General features: G+C 43.4%; 1 protein-coding gene and 1 long non-coding RNA gene across 9 annotated transcripts in view; one reads left to right on the forward strand and one right to left on the reverse strand.

Annotated features, from left to right (window-relative positions):
• NRG4 (neuregulin 4) overlaps positions 1-27763 on the forward strand; it is a 145672-nt gene that overhangs the window by 80839 nt on the left and 37070 nt on the right. The gene's annotated exons all lie outside the window — the stretch shown is intronic.
• On the reverse strand, positions 19396-27421 carry LOC128587814 (uncharacterized). Of its 4 annotated transcripts, none has more exons than XR_008380650.1 (5): positions 27149-27421; positions 24584-26062; positions 23327-24456; positions 22526-22911; positions 19396-22008 (listed from the first exon to the last, which is right to left on the reverse strand). It is a non-coding gene; the product is annotated as an uncharacterized LOC128587814 (long non-coding RNA). The 4 variants fall into 4 exon arrangements; XR_008380651.1 differs by having other exon boundaries at positions 23327-23548; positions 24151-24456; positions 24584-27421; XR_008380649.1 differs by having other exon boundaries at positions 22526-22605; positions 24584-27421.

Genomic DNA, 27763 nt, shown 5'->3' on the forward strand with positions numbered 1-27763 from the left:
CCTTGTCTGGTTCCTGCTCTGAGTGGAAATGATTTCAATTTAACTCCATTCAATATGATATTGGGTGTGGGTTTGCTGTAGATGGCATCTATCAGTTTAAGAAATGTCCCTTCTATAAGAGGATTAAAGATGGCGGCTGAGTAACAGCTTCCCTACAACTGGGAACAGTGAGTCTGGGGAGACAAGACTCCAGGCATCTCTGGCCGGTGGGATCTGCCTATAATCATCCCTTTGAGGATATAGGGAGCCAGCAAGGGACTTCTGGACCCCAAGAGGAGGACAAAAACAGTGGAAAACTGGCAAGTGGTTGCGTGTGTTCCATCGACCTAATCACTCCGGCAACCGTAAGTACAAGCAGCAGTGAGACTGCAAACCGGAAAGGCCTTACCTGTGAAATGTTTCGGTGTTCTTGGACTTGGCACTCAGTCGAACTGCCTTGGGGAGAGCTTGAGCAGGAGTGTGGAGAACTTTGGGCATTGTCTAGGGCCCCAGACTGAGCCACTGAGCTGGGTGCAGGAAGCCATTGCAAAAGAACTGCCCCGGCAAGCTCCGCCCTCAGGGTCTCAGAGCAAGGATTGGGCGGGTCAAAGTAACCTACTGACTGAGCAGCCTAAAGGCGGGGGCTGAGCTGCCTTACAGCCTTAATCCTTAGGGACAGAGTGAGACGGTTTTGGCACACTGGAGCCTTGGGCTGTTGCCCTGGGTAGAGTGCCGTGACGTCACAGCTCATAGCAACCTCAAACTCCTGGGCTTGGCGCCACCCAGACCTCCATAAGAGCTGTGCAGCGACCCCCGACTGGTGACCCACACCCACTGGGCCTCCACATTCCCTGACCAGTAACTGCGGGAGCCACGCAACCCTGCGTCCTCCCTCTTGTGTCCTCCCAGCTTCCACACTAGCCCGTTCATCTGGACAGGGACTCTGGTAGCTGCATGCTCTTTGGAGCTGTCCCTGCCACTGTGCAGAGCTCTTCTCCTGCCCAGAGATTGCTGGAGCCTTGGGCTCTCTGTGCCAAAGTCACTGGGCGCCTGGCACTCCCAGAACCGTGCGCACCACCCCCAGCCCTGTTGCTGGATCCGGGAGTGTCACAAACCGGAGCTGCTTCCACAACCAGAACTCCCTAGCTAGAGCAGCCCCAGAGGAACTACACAGGGTCACTCCCTACAAAGATCCAGCAACAATAGAGTGATCCCGCTGGGGTCTAATCTTGGAGAGACACCTCCCCAACTCTGAGGACAGCCAGAGGCAACGGTGAAAAAACAAGCATGAGGCAAAATCAACAGAAAAACTCTGGCAATATGAACAATCAGAGTAGATTAACTCCCCCAAGGATCAATGGGGCAGAAACAGCACAAGACCCCATGCCCAAACAAATAGCTGAGATGTCAGAAATTGAATTCAGGATCTGGATAGCAAATAAGATTGAATTAGAATTCCAAAAGTCATCTCAAGAATTCAACGGATTCAAAGACCAAATGACCAAAGAATTTGACACATTGAGACAAGAAGTTGCAGCCCTCAAAGATCTGAGAAACACAGTAGAATCGCTAAGTAACAGAATGGAGCAAGCAGAAGAAAGGATTTCTGACACTGAAGACAAAGCTTTTGAACGCTCCTAAACCCTCAAAGAAGAAGAGAAATGGAGAGCAAAAACAGACCACTCTCCCAGAGACCTCTCGGATAATTCGAAGAAAACCAATATTCGTCTTATAGGGATCCCCGAAAGTAATGAAGTGGCTTCACAAGACACAGAGTCTCTTCTCCATGAGATTATGAAGGAGAACTTTCCAGATATGCCAAGAGATTCTGAAATTCAGATATCAGACAGTTTCAGAACTCCAGCACGACTCAACCCAAATAAGACATCCCCCAGACACATCATAATCAATTTCACTAAAGTTAATATGAAGGAGAAAATTCTGAAAGCTGCCAGATGAAAGAAAACCATTACCTACAAGGGGAAGAATATCAGAATAACTGCAGATCTCTCTGCTGAAACCTTTCAAGCTAGAAGAGGATGGTCATCGACTTTTAATCTCCTAAAACAAAATAACTTTCAACCCAGGATCCTGTACCCAGCTAAACTGAGCTTCATTTATGACAGAGAAATTAAATACTTAAATGACATTCACATGTTGAAGAAATTTGCCACAACTAAACCAGCTCTCCAGGACATTCTTAGACCTATCCTCCATAAAGACCATCGTAATTCTCCACCACAAAAGTAAACCCACCCCAAAATTTTTTGATCGAATTCCAACTTCCACAGTCGCAAAAGGATTAAAAATGTCCACCGGTCTCTCGAAAGGCTTATCAATACTCTCAGTCAATGTGAATGGTTTAAATTGTCCTCTAAAAAGGCATAGGTTGGCGTACTGGATACAAAGACTCAAGCCAGATATCTGCTGCATCCAAGAATTGCATCTTACGTTAAAAGGCAGATATAGACTCACGGTGAAGGGACGGTCATCTATATTCCAGGCAAATGGAAAGCAGAAAAAAGCAGGCGTTGCAATCCTGTTTGCTGATGCAATGGGCTTTAAACCAACCAAAATCATTAAGGATAAGGATGGACACTTCATATTTGTTAAAGGCAATACTCAATATGATGAGATCTCAATTATTAATATTTATGCACCCAACCACAACGCACCTCAATTTATAAGAGAAACTCTAACAGACATGAGCAACTCGATTTCCTCCACTTCCATAGTAGTTGGAGATTTTAACACCCCTTTAGCAGTCCTGGATAGATCCTCCAAAAAGAAGCTAAGCAAAGAAATTTTAGATTTAAACTCAACTATTCAACATCTGGACTTAACAGACATCTACAGAACATTTCATCCCAAAAAAACTGAATACACATTCTTCTCATCAGCCCACGGAACATACTCCAAAATCGACCACATCCTAAGCCACAAATCTAACCTCAGCAAATTTAAAAAAATAGAAATTATTTCTTGCACCTTCTCAGACTATCATGGAATAAAAGTTGAGCTAAATAACAACAGGAACCTGCATACCCATACAAAAACATGGAAGCTAAACAACCTTATGCTGAATATACATGGGTTATAAATGAGATTAAGAAGGAAATCACCATATTTTTGGAACAAAACAACAATGAAGACACGAATTACCAGAACTTCTGGGATACTGCAAAGGCAGCCCTAAGAGGGAAATTTATAGCACAGCAAGCCTTCCTCAAGAAAACGGAAAGAGAGAAAGTCAATAACTTAATGGAACATCTCAATCAACTGGAGAAAGAAGAACACTTCAACCCCAAATGCAGCAGAAGAAAAGAAATAACCAAAATCAGAGCAGAATTAAATGAAATTGAAAACAAAATTATACAACAGATCAATAAATCCAAAAGCTGTTTTTTTTGAAAAGATCAATAAAATAGATAAACCTTTGGCCAACCTAACCAGGAAAAAAAGAGTAAAATCTCTAATTTCATCAATCAGAAATGGTAATGATGAAATATCAACAGACCCCTCAGAAATTCATAAAATCCTTAACGAATACTACAAGAAACTGTACTCTCACAAATATGAAAATCTGAAAGAAATCGACCAATACCTGGAAGCACGCCACCTACCAAGACTTAGCCAAAATGAAGTGGAAATGTTGAACAGGCCTATATCAAGTTCTGAAATAGCATCAACTATACAAAATCTCCCTAAAAAGAAAAGCCCAGGACCAGATGGCTTTACGTCAGAATTCTACCAAACATTTAAAGAACTAGTACCTATACTACTAAACCTCTTCCAAAATATAGAAGAAGAAGGAATATTACCCAGCACATTCTACGAAGCAAACATCACCTTGATCCCCAAACCAGGGAAAGACCCAACAAGAAAAGAAAATTATAGACCAATATCACTAATGAATACAGATGCTAAAATACTCAGTAAGATCCTAACAAACAGAATCCAACAACACATCAAAAAAATTATACACCATGACCAAGTCGGATTTATCCCAGGGTCTCAAGGCTGGTTCAATATATGTAAATCTATAAATGTAATTCAACACATAAACAAACTAAAAAATGAAGACCATATGATTCTTTCAATTGATGCAGAAAAAGCTTTTGATAATATCCAGCATCCCTTCATGATCAGAGCACTTAAGAAAATTGGTATAGAAGGGACATTTCTTAAACTGATAGAGGCCATCTACAGCAAACCCACAGCCAATATCGTATTGAATGGAGTTAAATTGAAATCATTTCCACTTAGATCAGGAAACAGGCAAGGTTGCCCATTGTCTCCATTGCTCTTTAACATTGTAATGGAAGTTTTAGCCATTGCAATTAGGGAAGAAAAGGCGATCAAGGGTATCCACATAGGGTCAGAAGAGATCAAACTTTCACTCTTCGCAGATGATATGATCGTATATCTGGAAAACACTAGGGATTCTACTACAAAATTTTTAGAAGTGATCAAGGAATATAGCAATGTCTCAGGCTACAAAATCAACACCTATAAATCTGTAGCCTTTATATATACCAGTAATAACAAGGCCAAACAAACAGTCAAGGACTCTATTCTTTTCACAGTAGTGCCAAAGAAGATGAAATATTTGGGAGTATACCTAACAAAGGACGTGAAAGATCTCTACAAAGAGAACTATGAAACTGTAAGAAAAGAAATAGCTGGAGATGTTAACAGATGGAAAAACATACCATGCTCATGGCTGGGAAGAATCAACATTGTTAAAATGTCCATACTGCCCAAAGCAATATATAATTTTAATGCAATTCCTATTAAAGCTCCATTGTCATACTTTAAAGATCTTGAAAAAATAATACTTTGTTTTATATGGAATCAGGAAAAACCTCGAATAGCCAAAACATTACTGAGCAATAAACACAAAGCAGGAGGAATCATGCTACCAGACCTGAGACTGTACTGTAGATCCATAGTGATCAAAACAGCATGGTACTGGCACAAACGCAGAGAAGTAGATGTCTGGAACAGAGTAAGAACCAAGGGATGGATCCAGCTACTTACCGTTATTTGATCTTTAACAAGCCAATAAAAAACATTCAGTGGGGAAAAGATTCCCTATTTAACGAATAGTGCTGGGTAAACTGGCTGGCAACCTGTAGAAGATTGAAACTGGACCCACACCTTCTACCGTTAACTAAGATAGACTCTCACTGGATAAAAGATTTAAACTTAAGACATGAAACTATAAAAATACTTGAAGAAAATGCAGGGAAAACTCTTGAAGGAATCGGCCTGGGTGAATATTTTATGAGGAGGACTCCCCAGGCAATTGAAGCAGTATCAAAAATACACTACTGGGACCTGATCAAACTAAAAAGCTTCTGCACAGCCAAGAACATAGTGAGTAAAGCAAGCAGACAGCCCTCAGAATGGGAGAAAATATTTGCTGGTTATACCTCCAATAAAGGTCTAATAACCAGAATCCACAGAGAACTCAAACATATTAACAAGAAAAGAACACGTGACCCTATCTCAGGGTGGGCAAGGAACTTGAAGAGAAACTTCTCTAAAGAAGACCGACGCACAATCTACAAACACATGAAAAAAAGCTCACCATCCTTAATCATCAGAGAAATGCAAATCAAAACTACTCTGAGATATCACCTAACCCCAGTAAGAGTAGCCCACATAACAGAATCCCAAAACCAGACATGTGGGCATGGATGTGGAGGAAAAGGCACACTTCTACACTGCTGGTGCGAATGCCCACTAATACGTTCCTTCTGGAAGGATGTTTGGAGAATACTTAGAGACCTAAAAATAGACCTGCCATTCGATCCTATTATTCCTTTACTAGATTTATGCCCAGAAGACCAAAAGTCACAATATAACAAAGACATCTGTACCAGAATGTTTATTGCAGCCCAATTCATAATTGCTAAGTCATGGAAGAAGCCCAAGTGCCCATCGACCCACGAATGGACTAGCAAATTGTGGTACGTGTTTACCATGGAATACTATGCAGCCTTAAAGAAAGGTGGAGACTTTACCTCTTTCGTGTTTACATGGAGGGAGCTGGAACATATTTTTCTTAGCAAAGTATCTCAGGAAGAAAAAGTATCCAATGTACTCAGCCCTACTATGAAGCTAAATTACAGCTTTCACACAAAGACTGTAACCCAACTATAGCACAAGACTATGGGGAAAGGGCCAAGGAAGGGGAAGGGAGGGGGGAGGTTTTGGTGGAGGGAGGGTGATGGGTGGGGCCACATCTATGGTGCATCTTAGAATGGGTACAGGCGATTGCACTAATGTACACAGCTATGATTTAACAATAAAAAAAAAAGAGAGAAAAAAAGAAATGTCCCTTCTATACCAATTTTCTTAAGTGTTCTGATCATGAAGAGATGCTGGATATTATCAGAAGTTTTTTCTGCATCAGTTAAAAGAATCATATGGTCTTTGTTTTTTAATTTGTTTATCTGCTGAATTATACTTATAGATTTACGTATATTAAACCTGCCTTGAGACCCTGGGATAAAATCGACTTGGTCATGATGTATAATTTGTTTGATGTGTTGCTGGATTCTGTTTGTTAGGATCTTGTTGAATATTTTTGCATCTACCCTGTTTCCCGGAAACAGGGTAGATGCAAATAAGACATGGAAAATAAGACAGTGTCTTATTTTAAGGTGTGCTCCCAAAGATGCGCTAGGTCTTATTTTCAGGGGACGTCTTATCTTTCCTGTAAGTAGGTCTTATTTTCGGAGGATGTCTTATTTTCGGGGGAAACAGGGTATATTCATTAGTGATATTGGTCTGTAATTTTCTTTTCTTGTTGGGTTTTTTCCTGGTTCGGGGATCAGGGTGATGTTTGCTTCATAGAACATGTTGGGTAGTCTTCTTTCTTTTTCTACATTTTGGAACAGGTTGAGTAATATAGGTACTAGTTCCTCTTTAAAGGTTTGGTAGAATTCTGACATGAAGCCATCTGGTCCCGGGCTTTTCCTTTTAGGGAGATTTAGTATGGTTGATGCTATTTCAGAACTTGATATTGGCCTGTTCAACATTTCCACTTAATTCTGGCTAAGTCTTGGAAGGTGACGTGCTTCCAAGTATTGGTCAGTTTCCTTCAGATTTTCATATTTCTGAGAATAAAGTTTCTTATAATATTCATTAAGGATTTTTTGAATTTCTGAGGAGTCTTTTGTTATTTCGTCTTTGTTGTTTCTGATTGATGAAGTTAGAGATTTTACTCTTTTTTTCCTGGTTAGGTTAGCCAAAGGTTTATCTATTTTATTCACCTTTTCAAAAAACCAACTTTTTTTTTTTTTTTTTACAATTATTTATTTACTTATTTATTTTGATCATTTATAGATTAAGAACTTTCCCACTTTCCAAAGAACATGAGTTTTTAGAATATATTGTCATGTGGGGGAAAAAGTATCCTCAATACTATTTTTTTTTTTTTTTTATTGTTGGGGATTCATTGAGGGTACAATAAGCCAGGTTACACTGATTGCAATTGTTAGGTAAAGTCCCTCTTGCAATCATGTCTTGCCCCCATAAAGTGTGACACACACCAAGGCCCCACCCACCTCCCTCCTTCCCTCTTTCTGTTTCCCCCCCCATAACCATAATTGTCATTAATTGTCCTCATATCAAAATTGAGTACATAGGATTCATGCTTCTCCATTCTTGTGATGCTTTACTAAGAATAATATCTTCCACGTCCATCCAGGTTAATACGAAGGATGTAAAGTCTCCATTTTTTTTAATGGCTGAATAGTATTCCATGGTATACATATACCACAGCTTGTTAATCCATTCCTGGGTTGGTGGGCATTTAGGCTGTTTCCACATTTTGGCGACTGTAAATTGAGCTGCAATAAACAGTCTAGTACAAGTGTCCTTATGATAAAAGGATTTCTTTCCTTCTGGGTAGATGCCCAGTAATGGGATTGCAGGATCAAATGGGAGGTCTAGCTTGAGTGCTTTGAGGATTCTCCATACTTCCTTCCAGAAAGGTTGTACTAGTTTGCAGTCCCACCAGCAGTGTAAAAGTGTTCCCTTCTCTCCACATCCACGCCAGCATCTGCAGTTTTGAGATTTTGTGATGTGGGCCATTCTCACTGGGGTTAGATGATATCTCAGGGTTGTTTTGATTTGCATTTCTCTAATATATAGAGATGATGAACATTTTTTCATGTGTTTGTTAGCCATTCGTCTGTCGTCTTTAGAGAAAGTTCTATTCATGTCTCTTGCCCATTGATATAAGGGATTGTTGTCTTTTTTCATGTGGATTAAGTTGAGTTCTCTATAGATCCTAGTTATCAAGCTTTTGTCTGATTGAAAATATGCAAATATCCTTTCCCATTGTGTAGGTTGTCTCTTTGCTTTGGTTATTGTCTCCTTAGCTGTACAGAAGCTTTTCAGTTTAATGAAGTCCCATTTGTTTATTTTTGTTGTTGTTGCAATTGCCATGGCAGTCTTCTTCATGAAGTCTTTCCCCAGGCCAATATCTTCCAGTGTTTTTCCTATGCTTTCTTGGAGGATTTTTATTGTTTCATGCCTTAAGTTTAAGTCCTTTATCCATCTTGAATCAATTTTTGTGAGTGGGGAAAGGTGTGGGTCCAGTTTCAGTCTTTTACATGTAGACATCCAGTTCTCCCAACACCATTTATTGAATAGGGAGTCTTTCCCCCAAGGTATGTTCTTGTTAGGTTTATCAAAGATTAGGTGGTTGTAAGATGTTAGTTTCATTTCTTGGTTTTCCATTCGATTCCACGTGTCTATGTCTCTGTTTTTGTGCCAGTACCATGCTGTCTTGAGCACTATGGCTTTGTAGTATAGACTAAAATCTGGTATGCTGATGCCCCCAGCTTTATTTTTATTACAGAGAACTGCCTTAGCTATATGGGGTTTTTTCCAGTTCCATACAAAACGCAGAATCATTTTTTCCAAATCTTGAAAGTATGATGTTGGTATTTTGATAGGAATGGCATTGAATAGGTAGATTGCTTTGGGAAGTATGGACATTTTAACAATGTTGATTCTTCCCATCCATGAGCATGGTATGTTCTTCCATTTGTTAATATCCTCTGCTATTTCCTTTCTGAGGATTTCATAGTTTTCTTTATACAGGTCCTTCACCTCCTTCGTTAGGTATATTCCGAGGTATTTCATTTTCTTTGAGACTATGGTGAAGGGAGTTGTGTCCTTAATTAGCTTCTCATCTTGACTGTTATTGGTGTACACAAAGGCTACTGACTTGTGGACATTGATTTTATATCCTGAAACATTACTGTATTTTTTGATGACTTCTACGAGTCTTGTGGTTGAGTCTTTGGGGTTCTCTAAGTATAAGATCATGTCGTCAGCAAAGAGGGAGAGTTTGACCTCCTCTGCTCCCATTTGGATTCCCTTTATTTCCTTGTCTTGCCTAATTGTATTGGCTAGAACTTCCAGCACTATGTTGAATAGTAAAGGTGACAGAGGACAACCTTGTCTGGTTCCAGTTCTAAGAGGAAAAGCTTTCAGTTTTACTCCATTCAGTAAAATATTGGCTGTGGGTTTGTCATAGATAGCTTCAATCAGTTTTAGAAATGTGCCACCTATGCCTATACTCTTCAGAGTTCTAATTAGAAAAGGATGCTGGATTTTATCAAATGCTTTTTCTGCATCTACTGAGAGGATCATGTGATCTTTATTTTTGCCTCTGTTAATATGGTGGATAACGTTTATAGACTTGCGTATGTTAAACCAGCCTTGCATCCCTGGGATGAAGCCTACTTGATCATGATGAATGACTTTTTTGATGATAAGCTGTAATCTATTGGCTAGGATTTTGTTGAGAATTTTTGCGTCTATGTTCATGAGTGAGATTGGTCTGAAATTCTCCTTTTTGTTTGGGTCTTTTCCTGGTTTTGGTATCAGGGTGATGTTTGCTTCATAGAATGTGTTGGGGAAGATTCCTTCTTCCTCAGTTTTTTGGAATAATTTCTGCAGTACAGGAATAAGCTCTTCCTTGAAGGTTTGATAGAATTCTGGAGTGAAGCCATCTGGACCAGGGCATTTTTTGGTTGGAAGCTTTTTTATTGTTTCTTTGATCTCAGTGCTTGAAATTGGTCTGTTCAGGAGCTCTATTTCTTCCTGGCTGAGTCTAGCGAGAGGGTGTGATTCCAAATATTGATCCATTTCCTTCACATTGTCAAATTTCTGGGGGTAGAGTTTCTGGTAGTATTCAGAGATGATCTCTTGTATCTCTGTGGGATCAGTTGTTATTTCCCCTTTATCATTTCTGATTGAGGTTACTAGAGATTTTACTTTTCTATTCCTGGTTAGTCTGGCCAATGGTTTATCTATTTTATTTATTTTTTCAAAAAACCAACTCCTTGTTTCATTGATTTTCTGAATGATTCTTTTGTTTTCAATTTCATTGATCTCTGATTTGATTTTGGATATTTCTTTTCTTCTACTGAGTTTAGGCTTAGATTGTTCTTCTTTTTCCAATTCCATAAGATCTCTTGTGAGATTGTTGATGTGCTCTCTTTCTGTTTTTCGAATGTAGGCATCTAAAGCGATGAATTTTCCTCTCAAAACTGCTTTTGCAGTATCCCACAGGTTTTGGTAGCTTGTGTCTTCATTGTTGTTATGCTCAAGGAAGTTAATGATTTCCTGTTTTATTTCTTCCTTCACCCATCTGTTATTCAGCAGAAGATTGTTTAGTTTCCATGCCTTTGGGTGGGGTCGAGCATTTTTGTTAGAGTTGAGTTCCACCTTTAGTGCCTTATGGTCTGAGAAGATACAAGGTAAAATTTCAATTCTTTTGATTCTGTTGATATTTGTTTTGTGTCCCAGGATATGATCAATTTTGGAGAATGTTCCATGGGGTGATGAGAAGAATGTATATTCTTTATCTTTGGGATGGAGTGTTCTATATGCGTCTATCAAGCACAGTTGTTCTAGAGTCTCATTTAAGTCTCTTATATCCTTGTTTAATTTCTGTTTAGAGGATCTGTCCAGCTCTGTAAGAGGAGTGTTAAAGTCCCCTGTTATGATGGTATTATCAGATATCATATTGCTCAGACTGAGTAAGGTCTGCTTCAAGAATCTGGGAGCATTTAAATTGGGTGCATAAATATTTAGAATTGAAATGTCTTCTTGTTGTATTTTTCCCTTGACCAATATAAAGTGACCATCTTTGTCTTTTTTGACTTTAGTTGCTTTAAATCCACATGTGTCTGAAAATAAGATTGCAACTCCTCTTTTCTTCTGAATTCCATTTGCCTGAAAAATTGTCTTCCAACCCTTGACTCGGAGCTTTAAATTGTCTTTTGAAGCCAGGTGTGTTTCTTGCAGACAGCAAATGGATGGCTTGTGTTTTTTAATCCAGTCAACCAATCTATGTCTCGTCAGTGGGGAATTCAAGCCATTAACATTTATTGAGATAATTGACAAGTGTGGTAGTATTCTATTCATCTTATTTTGTGAGAGTCCATTGCTTAGTTTTATCTTTTGCATCAGTGTGGAGGTTAGGTTCTGTCCTTTAATTTCTGAGTTCTTACTTTGCTGCTGATCCATTGTGGTGGTCAGTGTGCAGAACAGGTTGAAGTATTTCAACCTGTAGAGCTGGTCTTGTTGTGGCGAATTTCCTCAATGTTTGTATATCCGTAAATGATTTGATTTCTCCGTCAATTTTGAAGCTTAGCTTAGCAGGGTACAGAATTCTGGGCTGAAAATTGTTCTGTTTAAGTAGATTAAAGGTAGATGACCATTGTCTTCTTGCTTGGAAAGTTTCATTAGAGAAGTCTGCGGTCAATCTGATGGATTTGCCCCTGTAGGTCAACTGGCGCTTACTCTTGGCAGCTTGCAGAATCTTTTCTTTGGTCTTGACTTTGGACAGGTTCATCACAATGTGTCTTGGAGAAGCTCGGTTAGAGTTGAGGCGACCTGGGGTCCGATAGCCCTCTGAAAGCAGTGTGTCAGAATCTTTGGTGATATTTGGGAAATTTTCTTTTATAATATTCTCTAGTATGGCTTCCATTCCTCTGGGGCATTCTTCTTCCCCTTCTGGAATTCCTATAACTCGTATGTTGGAACGCTTCATAAAGTCCCATAATTCTGACAGTGAACGTTCTGCTTTCTCTCTCTTCTTTTCTGCCTCTTTTACTATCTGAGTTATCTCAAAAACTTTGTCTTCTACCTCTGAAATTCTTTCTTCTGCATGGTCTAACCTGTTGCTGATACTTTCCATTGCATCTTTAAGTTCCCTGATTGACTGTTTCATTTCCTTCAGCTCTGCTATATCCTTTTTATATTCTTCATATCGTTCATCTCTGATTTGATTCTGTTTTTGAATTTCCTTTTGGTTATTTTCCACTTTATTAGCAGTTTCCTTCATTGTTTCCATCATTTCCTTCATTGTTTTCAACATGTGTATTCTAAATTCCCTTTCTGTCATTCCTAACATTTCTGTATAGGTGGAATCCTCTGCAGTAGCTACCTCATGGTCCCTTGGCGGGGTAGTTCTGGACTGGTTCTTCATGTTGCCTGGAGTTTTCTGCTGATTCTTCCTCATGGGTGATTTCTTTTATCTGTTTACTTGCCCTAATTTTCCTTTCAATTCCTCTTGCTCTTTAAGTTCTTGTGCCTGTGGACTAAGGGTTACAGGACCAGAAGGGTGAGAAGGTTTAAGAGCAAAAAAGCGATGAAAGAAATGAGGACCAAGTGATAAGAAAAAAAAAAAATGAAAAAAAAGAAAATAGAGAAAGGAGAGTGGTTGGGTGAAAGGAATATTGACAAAAAGAAGAGAGGCACAGAAAGAGGGAGACAGAGCAATATAGGTGTACAGTAGGGTACTTTGATACAACCTTAAAAAAAAAAAAAAACACCTTCTGGGGGTGCCCAGTGGGGTGGTTCCCTTGAGGTCAGCAGCTCTTTGCTAACCTGATCAGACACAGTACCCCACCTCCACCAAGTAGAGAGGAAAGACAAAAATGCTATAAATCAAACCAAAACAAGCAAACAGAAAACTTTACGGGATAAAATTGGCTGGAAAAACCAAATAATAGTGGTGGAAACACTAACAAAAATGAAGTTCTGATTATTGAAATAGGCAGCAATGGGAAATTATAATTAAACTAGAAAAATTGAGAAAGAAAAAGGATGTGTATGGAAAAGGTTGAACTTAAAAAACAAAACAACAATCTAGAACGTCAAAATAAACAAAAAAAACAACCAAACCAAAAAAAAAACCAAACAAACAAACAAAAAAAAACATACACGCAACCAAAAAGAAAGCAGTATGTATATGGAATTGAATATTGTCTGGGCAACACGTGGTCTTCTGGGGTATGAGATGTTAATCACAGTTCTGATACGACTGGAGGCTGCTAGTTTCTCAAACCCCAGCAGGTAGACACCCTAAATCTCTCTTCAGCCCACTTAAAAGGCACTTTGAACTTGTTCACTTACTGAGCAGAAGCTTTCTCAGGGAAGTGCTTGTTGCTGGAATCACTGCTGAAGTGGCCATCCACTTACCCTGTGTGTCAAAACTGGTCTCCCTCTGCCCCCGAGGGTTAGGGCTGCAAGGCGGCTCAGACCCCGCCCTTAGGCTACTTGGTCGCTGGGTTACCAGCTCCCACCCAATTCCAGCTCTGCGACCCTGAGGGCGGAGCTTGCCAGGGCAGATCGCTCACAATGTCTGCCTGTGACCCAGAGCCAAACTCTATTAGCTCCGTCTGGCTCAGCGGCTCAGACTGGGGCCCTAGACAAAGGCCAAAGTTCTCCGCACTCCCGCTCAGGCTCTCCCCAAGGCAGTTCAGCTGAGTGCCAAGTCCAAAGACACCAAAACAGTTCACAGGTAAGGCCTTTCTGGTTTGCAGTCTCGCTGCTACTGAACTTACAGTTGCGGGCGGGTTTAGGCGGATTGAACACACGCGACCACTTGCCGGTTTTCCACTGTTTTAGTTCTCCTCTTGGGGTCCAGAAGTCTCTCGCTGACTCCCTGTATCCTCTCAGGGGTGATGATAGGCAGATCCCACCAGCCAGAGATGCCTGGAGTCCTATATCCCCAGACTCACGGTGCCCAGATGCAAGGAAGCTGTTACTCGGCTGCCATCTTGCTCCACCCTCCTCAAAAAACCAACTTTTTGATTTATTGATCTGTTGTTTTCAATTTCATTTAATTCTGCTCTAATTTTGGTTATTTCTTTTCTTCTACTGGGTTTGAGGTTGGAATGTTCTTTCTTTTCCAGTTGCTTGAGATGTCCCATTAAGTTGTTAACTTCCTCTCTTTCCATTCTCTTGAGGAAGGTTTGCAGTGCTATATATTTCCCTCTTAGGACTGCCTTTGCAGTATCCCAGAGGTTCTGATAATTTGTGACTTCATTGTCATTTTGTTCCAAAAATTTGGCAGTTTCCTTCTTGACCTCATCTCTGACCCAGCTATCATTCAGCATAAGGTTATTTAACTTCCATGTTTTTGTATGAGTATGCAGGTTCCTGTTGTTAGAGTTCAATTTTTGTTCCATGGTGGTCCGAGAAGATGCAAGGAATAATTTCTATTCCTTTAAATTTACTGAGGTTAGACTTGTGACCTAAGATGTGATTGATTTTGGTGTATGTTCCATGGGCTGATGAGAAGAATGTTTATTCAGTTTTGTTGGGATGAGTTGTTCTGTAGATGTCTGCTAAATCCAAATGTTGGATGGTTAGGTTTAAATCTAAAATTTCTTTCCTCAGATTCTTATTGGAGGATCTATCCAACACTGCCAAAGGAGTGTTGAAATTTCTGACTATTATGTAGGAAAATCAAGTTGCTCATGTCTGTTAGAGTTTCTCTTATAAATTGAGGCGCATTCTGGTTGGATCATAAATATTCATAATTGAAATCTCATTGAGTATTACCCTTAACACATATGAAGTGACCATTCTTATCCTTCCTTACTTTTGTTGGTTTAAAGTCTATTGAGTCTGCAAATAGAATTGCAACACCTGCTTTTTTCTGGCTACCATTTGCCTGAAATATGGACGACCATCCTTTCGCCCTGAGTCTATATTTATCTTTTATGGTAAGATGTGACTCTTGTATGCAGCAAATATCTGGCCTAAGTTTTTGTATCCAGTCATCTAACCTATGCCTCTTTAGATGACAGTTTAAGCCGTTCACATTAATGGAGAATATTGATAAGTCTGGTAAAATTTTGGGTATCGAGTTTTTTGAAAGTCCAGTGACAATTTTAATCCTTTCACCAGTGTGGAAGTTGGAGTTTGATCAGTAGTTTCTGAGTGAGTTTATTTTTGTTGTAGAGGATTGGGCTGGTCATTATGGAGGATAGGTCTGAGAATATCCTGAAGAGCTGGTTTGGTTATGGCAAATTTCTTCAACATATGAATGTCATTAAAGTATTTAATTTCTCCATCATAAATGAAACTCAGTTTAGCTGGATACAGGATCCAGGGTTGTAAGTTATTTTGTTTTAGGAGATTAAAAGTTGATGACCATCCTCTTCTGGCTTGAAAAGTTTCAGCAGAGAGATGTGCAGTCATTCTAATATTCTTCCCTTTTGTAGGTAATGAATTTCTTACGTCTGGCTGCTTTCAGAATTTTCTCTTTCATATTAACACTAGTGAAATTAATTATGATATGCCTGGGGTGTCTTATTCAGATTGAGTCATGCTGGGGTTCTGCAACTGTCTGCTATCTGAATTTCAGAATCTCTTGGCATGTCTGGAAAATTCTCTTTCATAATTTCATGGAGAACGGCCCCTGTGCCTTGCGAGGCGACTTCATCCCTTTCAGGGATTCCAATGAGGCAGATATTAGCCTTCTTCGAATTATCCCGGAGCTCTCTGAGAGAGCTTTTTTGCTCTCCATTTCTCTTCCTCTTTGAGAGTTTGGGAGCATTCAAAAGCTTTGTCTTCAATGTCAGAAATCCTTTCTTCTGCTTGCTCCACTCTATTACTGAGGGATTCTACTGTATTTTTCAGATCTTTGAGGGCTGCAAATTCTTGCTTCAGTGCATCAAAATCTTTGGTCGTTTTGTCTTTAAATTCATTAAATTCTTGAGACAACTTTTGAATTTCTCCTCGAATTTCTAATTCTGACTTTTGAATTGCTCTTCAAATTTCTACTACCAAATTTTCCTCCATTCTATTAATCTTGTTTGCAATCCAAATTCTGAATTCAATTTCTGACATCTCGGCCAGTTGTTTATGAATGGGATCTTCAGTTACATCTGCCATATCTTTCCTTGGGGGGGTTTGATCTATTCTGGTTATTCATGTTACCAGAGTTTATCCGTTGATTCTGCCCCATGATTATTTTACACCATTTGACTTTTCCCCTGGAGCTTTGTTGATGAACCGTACAGTGCTATGGCCTGAGAAACTGTGGACCAATTTGGTGTGGTGGGACTAATTGGTTCTGTCTTGTTTTCAGCTGGTCTCTGTTTGACCATAGTGAAACAGTTACTCTGGGTTGAAGTCTCAGCTGTGGAGAAATACCAGCAATTAAGTCACTCCACCCCCCACAGGCAACAATTGGAAAAGGAAAATCAAACCTTTCTACAACCACACACTTAGGGCACCACTTGAATAGTCCTCAGGCGTTTGGCTCAGTTCAAAAGGTCCAAATCCATTGTCTCAGTCAGCACCTGTCTCAGGTGTGAGAGTTTCAAAGGTCTCTGGGAGCTGGATCGCAGGGGTCTGGTCACAATTCAGATATGACTTGCTCCAGTGCTCCGTGAAGTCAGGAGGACCCACCCAGCAAATAGAGTAGTCTGGGAATGTTGATGCCTCCTTCCCCACCTTGCACCTCTGTCACACCCAGTCACTGATAGTCCTGCAGGGCTGTGACTCAGTTGCCTCCTGTTAGCAGATACTGAAGGGGTTTGCACCTGCCTGAATCACAAGGAAATCTGCATCTGCTCAGCCAGGCCACTGCTCTCTGCCTCTATCCGGCAGGGGGTGGTGAGGCCTGATAACCTCAGGTGCTTGATGGAGGCTGGGGGGTGTTTACTCAGTTCCAGCCCTGCCGCTGATTGATGTTAGTGACAGAACAGAACAACTTTGTGGGAATTTCTTTCTGTCCCTGCTAAATTCCTCTGCAGAAGAGAAACTGTGCCTCAGGCCCTGTCTTTACTCCTGCAGGTTTGTACTCCTAGCCTGGTCAGCTCTAGCCTCTTGCCTTCCTTTGTCTATAGGCTGATGATCCCCTGACGGTTGGATGTGTCTTAGGCTCAGTAAAGCAGTCCTTGGGGTCAGCCCTGCCTGTGGAATTTTCCAGCTCTGTGCATGTGTTTTCTAGTCCCCGCACTCCACCCAGGCTGGTACCGCCACAAGAAAACCCTTTACTCACAGGGCCTGTGTTTCAGTCCCAGATCTGTTCCGCAGTGGTTGCCATCTGAGAAGATGCCAGGCCTCCTCTGGTTGCCCAAGGAGACAGGGGTTGTGGCTTCGGAATATCCAGGGTGGGCCGTATTGTTGCCAAAAACAGCTGCTACTCTGCGCCTCAGGGCACTGTCACTGCGGTGTGGTTTCCTCTCAGCCGACTGTCATCTCCTCACTCCCATGCTGCAGAATCAGCACTGACCAGCTGCAGTCCAGGCCCTGTCCACAGCCCTCAAGAAATCACCCAAGAATCTGTACTCCTGGGGGACAGGCCTCCAGACCTCAGAGTGAGAGTGGAGGGGAGTGCTGGCATCTCAGAATTGCAGGTCGAAACACCAAACTCATTGAGACCAAATGAGCAAATAAACAGATGAAAAGGCTACCAGACACACAAGCCCACAGATGCACAAGCAATCAGAGACACATAAACATACAGACAACAACTACAAGAAAAATAATGATAATCATAAAATAATTAAAAAGGGTAAAAAACATACAAACAAAACGAACAAACAAAACACCCTCTAGAAATCTGATGTTAGCACTCTCAGAAACCATAGGAAGGGAAGAAGAGGAAGAGAGAAGGGAGAAAAAAAAAGTGGTATTCATAAAAAAGTTAAAAAAGAAGAAAGAAAAAATTAAAAATAAAAAACAAAAAATAATAAAAATTAATGATAGTTCCTCCAAGAAAATGATGAGAATAAAAAAGGCACCAACCACAAAAATATTATTTTTGTATATATGTAGAAATATACATCTATATATATGATGTAGGGATCAACTTTTGTAGGAATATATTTATAATGCAATATACTTTCTAGACACCTGGTGGTGCTGTGAGTGGTTCCCAGGCTTATACCTGATTCGCAGTTTATACTGGTACCACAGTAACCACCCTACCTGGCCAATCACCATTTTGGAGTTTCTGTAAAAAGTTTTTTTACCTAATTGTTGTGCAACCTCAGCTGCTCTGTTCCAGACAGCACTCCTATCCAACCTCCCAACTCAGTGCAGGAGTCCACGCTTCACAAATCTTTCCACTCAGCTCTGGCGTTCTCCTGCAAACTGGCAACTGCAATCAGCTATGGGGGAGGGTGTTGGCTGCCACTGGGTCTCGCTGCTGTCGCAGCTGTGGTGCACGGACACCTTATACTCAGTTTTTGTGGGTCAGAGTCTCACTTTTGAATCTGGAATTTTGAGTCCAGCCACCTGCCAGTTTGCCACACAGCCTGAACTGCCAGCCCGCGCCAATATTCCCCACCAGGAATGGTCCGGTCTATTTAATCACTCTTGTTGTTCTGGGGGAAGGTGCCCGCCATTTGGGACAATTCAAAATGTCTGTTTCCGAGGCAAGATCCTTTCCTTTCAATTTTCCATTGGGTTGCTTAGTTCCTTGTGATTCTGAGTGGCTCCCCTTTCAGGTGCCAAACTCTGCTCAGGAATAAATTTTCGTCAGTTGGGTTTTGCCAGGAATTGCAAGCTGCTGTCCTCCATGAGGGAGGGACCTGCTGGCCAGCATGGCCAAGCAGGGAAAATCTCTACAACAGAGTCCGTGGTTTTAAATTACACCTCATATACAGCAATCGCCAATTCACTGAGCATCTCCAGCTGTCTGTCTACACCAATAATCCACGCGGGGAAAAGGTCCAGACCCCCCCCTTCCTCTCACTTGATGACTTGGGAGAGGTGAGCTACACGTCTGTCCCATCCACCATTATGCTGCGCCTCCTGTCTTCCTCTTCTTATGAGGACATCAGTCCTGTCACATTAGGACCCCATCCTTAAGACCACTTTTTACCTTAATACCTTCCCTAAAGACTGTTTTCAAATACAATTACTTTGAAGGTCAGGGCTTCAACATATAAATTTTAGGGGAAGACAATTTAGTTCATAACAGACAGTATGTTTTAGTGTTTAAGTCAGCATTCTCCAAATAAAAAGAACTAATATGATGTGTGTATGTATGTACGTATATAAAGTGTGCCAATGTTGTGCCCGAGTCACAGGATCCCCCACATAAATCACCGGGAGACCAAGTCCGATGCAAAAGCAAGAGGTTGTTTATTTACAAGCTCGAACCCAAGCTTCCTGGTCCTGGTGCAGCAGGAGAGCAGAGAAGCCCCAACCTCGAAAAGGAGGGAGGTTGTAAGGGTACAGAAAGGAAAAAAGGGAGGGGGTGTGAGGTGAGCCGCTGAGGCGAGCTGATAGGGGGTTTGGGGAACTGAGCAGTATTTGTCCTTGGCTGTCTGGAGAGTGCTGTTATCGCTCGGAGCAGATGTTGTGTAACAGCATGGATCATGGGGCAAGGATGGGCATCGGGGGAGGGAACAGGTTGCCTAATGCCTTTGGTATGCAGCTACAAAATGAAGGCTGAGGGACAAGATGAAGTTAGTTTTAACAAAATGGAGTTAACTTGGTTCTTACATTCCTCCCATTTCTGGTGCATAGAAGATCCAATCATGGGTCTTCAGTGCATTTTATGAGCCCTAGCTCTATGCCCATTGCTGGTGTTTTCAGTGCCGAGGGGGCTATACTGTGCCTGTAAGACCATCAATTGAACAGTATTAATTCTAGCTCAGATGAAAGCCAGTAATTTATTAATTATGCAGGGGCCAAAAGTTAATAGCAGTAATAGGATTACAAGTGGGCCCGCTATTGATTGAAATTAAAGTTGTGAGCCAGGGTGACTTGTTGAACAAAGATTCATACCAGCTCTGAGACTGCTCCCGCTTGAGTTTTCTTTTGTGGAGACCTTCTCTCACTAACTGCATGGACTGTTTGACTACTCCTGAGTGGTCAGTATAAAAACAGCATTCTTCTCCTAGGGCTGCGCATAATCCACCTTCCTGAGGGAACAGTAAGTCTAGCCCTTGCCTATTTTGGAGTACTATTTCAGAGAGGGAAGTTAGGGACTCTTGAAGGTGGGAAATGGAGTTTTCTATTCTTTCTATGTCTAAGTCTATTGCAGCGCGCAGAGCTCCGTAGTTCTTGTCTTATAGGACTAAGGAGGAGATTCCTGTGCCTGCTCCTGCTATACCCAGTCCCATGAGCATGGCTAGAGTTATTGCTGTGACTGGTTCTCTCTTGGTGCTTGTAAGTGTGCCTGCAGCTAACTCATATGCCTGATATAAGTCCTCCTCTGAGTGACAGACCAGCTTGGGGATGAGCTGCGCTAAGACACAAAAGCTCCAGGTTAAATCAAGGACTGCCCCTTGTAGACATGGGGTGAGCCCTGTTGAACAAGCCCACCAGGAATTGTTGGTAGGAATTACAGATCCAGTCCCATCCCAGGTGAGAGTTTGATTACATAGATGCTGGTATTGGGGGAGTGTCTGACCCATACAGGTTCCTTGTCCTATAAAGGACTGTAGGGTGACTCGGGGCTTAGACTGTTGCCAACAGCAGTCACTAGCTTGAGAGTTGATCTTAGGTTTCCTTATTAGGGCAATTCCCTCATAGTATGGGGGTCTGGCTTCTACACATAACCAACAGGACTCAGTAAGGTCTGGTCTGGAAGTATTTAAGACCTGGTATGTAGCAATGACTAATTTCCAAAGTGGATCAGGATCTGTGGTAGGCACAGGTGTGGTGCTTAGAATTAGACTTTGGGTACTAAATGCTCAGTCCGGAGGGTCAGGGGAGCCCAGTCCGGAGAGTCAGGGGAGCCACGGAGCTTAGAGGTGACTACAGGGGAGGCTGAAGCACTATATTGAGGCCCACTGCAGCAGGCTTATCACTAACAGGGGTGTATAAGATTTTGAGTTGGAAAATATTACCCGGGTCCGTGCCGTGCATGTTATACAGTCTCACACCCCACCATTTGCCGAGTTCCCAATCTAGCATTCACTTTCCTTTCTCCGTAAAGGTGATACTGACTGTGTCAGGTTTGGGGCCTCCTGCACAGGAGTGCGTGCCCTTTCCAAACATCCTTCCTCTTTACTAGGATCAAGTCTCCTTGTCTTGGGGGGTTCCACCATAATTGCCTAGTAGAAACATAGTTCCATGAGTTACATAAATATGAACTTGCTCCCCCACACTTATTAGGAAGGTGACTGGGGCAGACATAAAAGTACCTGGTTAGAGTATTGCTGGACCAATATGACTGCTACCCTGAGGGGCAGGGTCTAATTCCTACCAGATTATGTAGGTCGTCTATAAGCTCCGGGAACCAAGTACCCTTAGGGTGAACTCCAGAGGTCTGGTTGAGCACTGTCCCTGTGCTAGCATCTATAACTAGCCACGTTATCTTTACGGGGTGATGAGGGTTAGCAGTGAGGGGTATAATCAGCAAGGCAGAATAAGTCAGTAAGTAGTACACATATGGTGGCATCAGGGATCTTGGCATTTCCACAGTTTAAGCTTCAGTGGGTTATCAGGGCCCCGTCAGAGTTTCCGCTGGGAGGTGGAGTCTTCTTTGATGGCGAACAGGTAGGCTAGGCTAACGTGCGTGTGATGTATCCAGGAGGTGATGCCATCAACCTTGAGTGTGGTAGGGGTAATGAGGACCACGGTGTATGGACCCTTCTACTGGGACTCCAGCGTTTTTTGTGGGTGACGTTTCATGTACACCCAGTCTCCAGGCCAGAAAGCATGTGGTTCAGGGACAGGTCCTGAACTGTAGAGGGCTATAAGTTTCTCCCAATCAGCTCACTGTGCCTTTTGATAGAAAGTAAAGTTACTGCATAATCTTTCCAAGCTTTAAGATCCGGGCTCTTTGAAGTGAGGGCATTGTAATGCAACTTAGGGACTATAGGGGGTTGCCTTCCAAGGAGAATTTCATAAGTTTTTCCTAAAAAGTAGAGTGAGTTTCGCACCCTGTACAGGGCAAAGGGGAGGAGAGACACCCAGTCACCGCCAGTCTCCATGATTAATTTGGTCAGGGTCTCTTTTAGAGTGCGGTTCATCCGTTCTACCTGCCCTAAACTTTGGGGTCGATAAGCACAATGCAATTTCCAATTAGTCCCCAAGACTTTTGCCAAACTTTGCACTATCTGAGAAGCAAAGGCTGGGCCATTATCTGATCCTATCTGATTAAGGATTCCAAACCTAGGCGGTATATCTTCCAGTATCTTCTTTGCTACTACCTGTGTGGTCTCATTTTTGGTTGGAAATGCTTCTACCCATCCTGAGAATATATCTACAAAAACAAGGAGATATTTATATCCATATTTACCTGGCTTAACTTCAGTAAAGTCCACTTCCCAGTATGCACCTGGCTCCGTTCCCTGCTCTCTGGATCCTGAATTGTGGAAACTAGATACACTGTTAGTCATAATGCATACTTTGCATGAAGTTACGACCTCATCAATTTTAGTATTCTGGTTTTGTATTTTGATTTTGGCATGGCGCAGCAAGTTCTTCATTTTGCGTGACCCTAGGTGGGTGGATGAATGGATCCTATGGAGGATTTCCTGTCCCAGTTTTGCTGGCACAAGCACTTTGCCATCACAGGTGACGTACCATCCATTGTACTTCTCAGGGGAGTGGGCCTGTGGGATCTGCTTTATCCATTTTAGGTCTTCTAGTCCGGGAATGGTGGAAGTGTTGGGGATCCAGGGTCTAGCAATGTAGTAACAGGAAGCTCTTGGATAGCCGAAGTGGCTATAGTCCTGGCGACCTGGTCGGCCCACCAGTTGCCTCTGGCCACAGGGGAGTCGCCCTGCTGATAGCTAGGGCAATGAATGATGGCTAGTTTCTGGGGAAGCCATAAGTCTTTTAGGAGGTTAAGTATTTCATTTTTATTTTTGATAGTCTTTCCCTCCGCCGTAAGGAGTCCTCTCTCCTGGTAAATTGCCCCGTGTATGTGGGCAATGGCAAAGGCATATCGGCTATCGGTATAGATGTTAAGTCTTAGGCCTTTCCCCAGGGTCATGGCTCATGTTAGAGCTATGAGCTCAGCCTTTTGAGCTGATGTCCCAGTAGGGGCTCTGCCCATACAGTCTCAGTTTCAGACATCACTGCCACTCCCACATACCTGCATCCATCTTGTATGAAGCTGCTCCCATCTGTGTACCAGGTGGCCTCCATGTCAGGGAGGGGTTGGTCCATAAGGTCCTGGCGTACGCTGTGAACCTGGGCTAGGATGTCAACACAGTCATGGGGGGTGGGCGTCTAGGTCCAGATCCAGCAGTAGGGTCACCGGATTGAGTGAGATCTTTGGCAGGAATCAGATTTGTGGAGGGTTCGGCAGAAGGCCCTGGTAGTGGGAGAGTCGGGCATGGCTAACCCACTGATCTGGTGGCTGTTTGAGGACTCCCTCAATGGCATGAGGGGTCGTGATCAATAGCTCCTGCCTTAAAGTCAATTTATCTGCATTTTAAACCAGCAATGCAGTAGCTGCAATGATGTGTGTAGGCATGGGGGACAGCCTGCCCCTACAGGGTCTAGTTTCTTTGACAGGTAGGTGACCGGCCGGGTTCAGGGACCAAGTGATTGAGCAAGCACTCCTTTTGCTATTCCTTTCTGCTCATCTACATACAGATGAAAGAGCTTGGTAATATCTGGGAGTCCTAGCGCTGGGGCAGAGACCAAGGCCCTTTTCAGGGCCTGGAAGGCTCTTTCTTGTTCTGCACTTCACTGGAAAGGCAGGCTGTCCTGGGTGGCCTCACAGAGGGGCTTTGCTATCTCCACGAACCCCGGAATCCACAGACGGCATAACCCGGCTGACCCAAGGAACTCCTGCACCACTCGCTGTGTGGTCGGTGGGGGCCGGGGAGGGGGGATTTTCAGAACTGTTTCTTTTCTTGCCTGGGACAGCCACCACTGCCCATTCTTAAGGATGTACCCCAGATAACTCACAGTTCATTGACAAATCTGAGCTTTCTTGGCAGAGGCCCGGTACCCCAGAGCTCCTAGTGCAGTCAGCAAGTCCTGGGTGCCTTGGTGGCATTCTGCTTCTGTCTCGGCTGCAATCAGAATGTCATCTCCATACTGTAAAAGAGTCAGGTGAGGGTGCTGCTGCCGGTACTCACTCAGGTCCTCATGTAGGGCTTCATTGAAAATGGTGGGGGAGTTCTTAAATCCTTGCAGCAGCCGGGTCCAGGTAAGTTGACCATGGATCCCTTGCTCTTCATCGTTCCACTCAAAGGCAAACATTTCCTGGCTCTGGGGGGCCAACGGGAAAGATGAAGAAGGCATCTTTTAAGTCAAGGACAGTGTCCCATGCTCAATCAGGGGTGAAAGCACTCAATAGTGTATAAGGGTTTGGGACAGTGAGGAGGATGTCTAGTACCTGCTTGTTGACCTCTTTTAGGTCCTGGACTGGTCTGTAGTCATTTAGTCAGTGGCTTCTTTACAGGCAACAGGGGAGTGCTCCATGCAGATTGACAGGGCACTAGTATCCTGCTCTTAAAAAGCCTCCGGATGTGAGGCGTGATGCCCCACCGGGCCTCTTGAGACATGGGATACTGCCGTACTCGTATGGGTTCAGCTATTGGCTTGAGCTCTACGATGACCAGTGGTCGGTGGGCAGCTAGCCCCACTCCTCCAGTCTCAGCCCAGGCAAGTGGGTAGGTTTTCAGCCATACAGTGATATCTGTCAGCTGATGGCTCTTAGGCTGCTGCTGGTGCAGTCTGTACTCATGTTCAAGTTGTAAGGTGAGTATTTGTATGGGGCTCCCATACTGGTCTGTGACAAGGGGTCCTTCATCTTTGAAGACGATATGAGCCCCTACCTTGGTTAGGAAGTCACACCCAAGGAGGGGGTAGGGGCAGTCTGGGATGACTATGAACGCATGGGATACCCAGCCCATACCTAAGTCCAGGGTTCTTCAGGTAGTCCATGAATATTGTTTGATGCCTGTGGCCCCCTGGACCCATGATTTTCGGGATCCATAGGGCCGTGGTCCTGTGTCAGGACTGAATGCTGGGCTCCAATATCTACCAGGAAATTAATTGGGGTCCCCTCCACTCTGAGAGTTACCCGGGGCTCAGGGAGGGGTGGCGAGCCCTGACCCCCCTACCCTTTGAACCCGCTTAGTTCCAAGATTGGCACTGAGGGAGGGCATGAAGGTCTGGGAGGTGGTTTCTTGGGGCACTCACGGGCCCAGTGTCCATGTTCCTTACAATAGGCGCACTGGTCCTTCTGGAGGCGGAGCCTTTCCCCACCTAGTAGTCCTCCTTACCTCCTGCCGCCAGTTGGAGTAGTGCCTTTCTCTTTCATCTGAGGTCACGGACGTGGAGGCCAGGAGGATCCTGGTTAATTCTTGGGTCTGTCTTTTAGCTGCTTTCATTTGCTTTTCTTTGGGGGTTTCACAGTTGTTGTAGACTCTTTCAGCAACTTCTAGGAGGTCCTGCAAAGACTTCTCACCCAGTCTATCTATTCTCTGCAGCTTGCGCTTAATGTCTGGAGCTGACGGGTTAACAAAGAACATGACAACTGCTGCTGTATTCTCCTCAGCTTCAGGGTCTAGGGGTGTGTGCATGCGGAATGCCTCTATAATTCTTTCTAAGAAACCTGCTGGGGGTTCTGTCTTTTCCTGCTGTACATTACCTACCTTAGCCAAACTTTACGGAGACCCCTCATCAGAGTCTGGCTGTAGACTTGGAGTCCTACCTGACCTGTTCCCGTATTAAAGTCCCAATCGAGGTGAGTAAGAGGAAAAGCGGCATCAATAAGAGCCAGGTTGGTGGTGGGGCTTCCATCTGCACCCTCGACAGCCTTCCTGGCCTCAGCCAAGATGTGGTTCCATTCCTCAGTGGTGAAAAGAACCTGTAACAGTTGGTGACAGTCATCCCAGGTAGGCTAGTGGGTAAAAAGAATTGAGTCTAAGAGGTCAATCAAGGCAGTAGGTTTTTCGGAGAACTTAGGGTTCTGCATTTTCCAGTTATAGAGACCACTTGTGGCAAAGGGCCAATACTGGTGCAGCTGATTCGGGGGGTCTGCTCCATTAGGGGGGCCCGCTCAGAGAGGCAGCACTGTGGAATCTGCCATCGGATTGTGAGGCGCTCGGTGTGAGGTGGGCTCCGGTGGCTACCCACTGGACCTGGGGCTGGAGTGACCTCGCTGCCTGGTGGACTCTGAGGAACAGGTGCCCCCCTAGGTGAGGGTTGACAGGGAGGGGGGAAGAGCACTTCTGGATCAGTTCCTCCTTGGAGGACCAGGGGAGGGGCAGTGGGTTCAGGGGACTTCTCCTTTTTCTCCTTCAAGGCTAGGAGTTTAGCTACTTCCTTGCCTGACAGAGGAAGGAGGGGTTTTAACCACAATGGCGGGTCCTCCATGAGGTCCTGCCAAGCAGTTATATATGGGATCTGGTCCGGGTGCCTGGTCCCAGATCAATGGACTATATCTTTGACCTGGAAAGATAATGGGGAGATGAAAAGTGCCCTCTGGTGGCCATCCCACGTGGTACACCGGCCATTCATTCCTGCAAAAAATCACAAGTTTACCTCTGGACACATTAAAGTTGTACTCTCAGGCTTTGTCTTTGAAGTCCTGGAAATGAGTCAAAGTTAGGGAGAGGGGGGTCATCTGCATCTGTCCCATGTCGCCCTCCAAATATAATAAAACACAGACAAAACAACACCCAAGATTCCTCCAGAAGACAGAAGCCTGCCCTTGCAGGTTCTCAGGCAAAACTGAAAATGAGACGACGGCGTAACCCCGTCTGGCGGTTGCAACCTGCCTTGTCTCTCAACCAGAAGGATTGCCTCCCCGTGATATTCTTGACCATGGACTGAGGTTCCATTCAAGGGGCATCCCCACTTCTACTCTGTCGGGGATTCCACATCCCGACTACAGATTCAACAAATGGAACTAACACGGAACAGGACAAGACAAAGGCCGGCACGTACACACCTCTGGAGCAGGTACTTGGTGATTTAGGGGGGTTATCCCAGACAAGCCCCTAAATGTTGTGCCGGAGTCACGGGATCCCCCACGTAAATCACCTGGAGACCAAGTCCGATGCAAAAGCGAGAGGTTGTTTATTTACAAGCCCGAACCCGGGCTTCTTGGTCCTGGCGCAGCAGGAGAGCAGAGAAGCCCCGATCTCGAAAAGGAGGGAGGTTTTAAGGGTACAGAAAGGAAAAAAAGGGAGGGGGTGTGAGGTGAGCTGATGGGTTTGGGGAACTGAGCAGTATTTGTCCTTGGCTGTCTGGAGAGTGCTGTTATCGCTCGGAGCAGATGTTGTGTAAGAGCATGGATCACGGGGCAAGGACAGGGGTCAGGGAAGGGAGCAGGTTGCCTAACACCTTTGGTATGCAGCTACAAAATGAAGGCTGAGGGACAAGATGAAATTAGTTTTAACAAAATGGAGTTAACTTGGTTCTTACACCAAAAAATGTATATACCTTTTACAAACAGAAAAAAATTATTAAATTGAGTAAAGTCATTTTATTTCTGCAATCACAAGTGATACTCAATATGACTTGTATTCATCTTTTGTTTTTGGTACATACCAAGCATTACAAT

This window comes from Nycticebus coucang, chromosome 6, assembly GCF_027406575.1.
Source record: "Nycticebus coucang isolate mNycCou1 chromosome 6, mNycCou1.pri, whole genome shotgun sequence".
Lineage (NCBI taxonomy): Eukaryota > Metazoa > Chordata > Mammalia > Primates > Lorisidae > Nycticebus > Nycticebus coucang.